At 35.7% G+C, this 1,536-nt stretch overlaps 1 gene segment (V, D, J or C); it reads left to right on the plus strand.

The window, feature by feature from the left end:
* Window positions 1–493: 493 nt before the first annotated feature.
* Window positions 494–974, plus strand: LOC311283998 (Ig kappa chain V region BS-5-like). The segment is given in 2 exons: window positions 494–542; window positions 640–974.
* Window positions 975–1,536: the final 562 nt, after the last annotated feature.

The raw sequence follows: 1,536 nt of genomic DNA on the forward strand, positions 1-1,536 counted from the left end.
ACAACACAAATGGACTCAAACACATGAAGTTATTATTTTATTTAAAACTATGTTGATTTAATTGTAATAAAATTATGACTGAATGATAAAGCACTCACACAGTTGTGTATGAAACACACAAAGCAGAGAAGATGACAGATCAGAAAAAAGATATTCAAGCTTGTTTCCACCTTAGATTAATAATAATAATAATAATTAATATAAATTATTTTTAAACTGATTTGATGATCTACTTACTGCCGACATCCAGTTTGCTGCTGAGAGTGAATCACAGAGAAACAAACTATTATTGAGTGTTTGATGAGGGAAAATTAACTTCTGAACATTGTCATATTCCTCATTTCTGCTCTTCTGTCGTGACTGAGACTCATTTGAGAGGAAACGGCTTTGAATTTGTGTCCCACCCCTGAGACTGAAGCTCAATATCAGCGTCTGTCAGTCAGACTGTTCATCCAACATCTCTGTCCTTCAGTTTCACTCATTCCCAGTAAAGATGAGGACACACACACTGATCTTCTGCTCTCTGCTGCTGCTCCTCAACGGTGACACTCACTTTCACTGCATTTACTACTTTACATTTACTTGTTTTAGCAAAGATCTTTCATTTAATCTGCTGATTTTCTTCTTGTTGTGTTTCAGAGTGTAGAGGACAGATCACCGTCACTCAGAGTCCCTCAATAACAGCAGAACAACCAGGAGGAACTGTGAATATCAAATGTAAAACCAGCAGAGATGTGTACAGTGTTGGGAGTTTGTACTTAATCAACTGGTACTTACAGAAACCTGGAGAAGCTCCTAAACTCCTGATTTATTATGCAAAAACCCTCCAGTCAGGAACTCCATCTAGATTCAGTGGCAGTGGATCTAACAGTGATTTCACTCTGACCATCAGTGGAGTCCAGACTGAAGATGCTGGACATTATTACTGTATGAGTGTACACAGGATCAGTGGCAGCTGGGTGTTCACACAGTGATAAAGAGTCGTACAAAAACCTCCGTCAGTCAGAGTCACAGTGACTGAACTGAAACTGCAGCTGCTCACACACACACACACACACACATACACACACACACACACACACACACACACACACACACACACACACAAACACACACTAAGAAAAGCAATACGATTTTATAATAAGCAATAACATTTTTATATCAATATATTATAATAATATAAAAGTTTGAGCTTGGTCAGTCTATGACAGCTTTGATCATGATTTTTCATAAGTAATTTTTCTCCTGTTATTTTCAGTAATTTGTGAGGAAATTCAGTCGCGTTTGATCTTCACTTAGTGGATATTTTTCAATCTTTCACCATATTTTTGTTTTTCTGCATTTATGATTTATCCTCATTCTTCTTTCTAAACTGAATCACTGCATCATAAAGATGTTCTGCTTGATCATTTTAATAAGTCTATCGATTTTATTAAGTTTATCCTTCATATATTAACAGCATCACAAAACACTCTCAATTTCAGAGCAGATGAACATTTATATAATTTGAATTAATATCTTTACATAGAATTTTAA

This window comes from Rutilus rutilus (assembly GCF_951802725.1).
Source record: "Rutilus rutilus genome assembly, chromosome: 24".
Lineage (NCBI taxonomy): Eukaryota > Metazoa > Chordata > Actinopteri > Cypriniformes > Leuciscidae > Rutilus > Rutilus rutilus.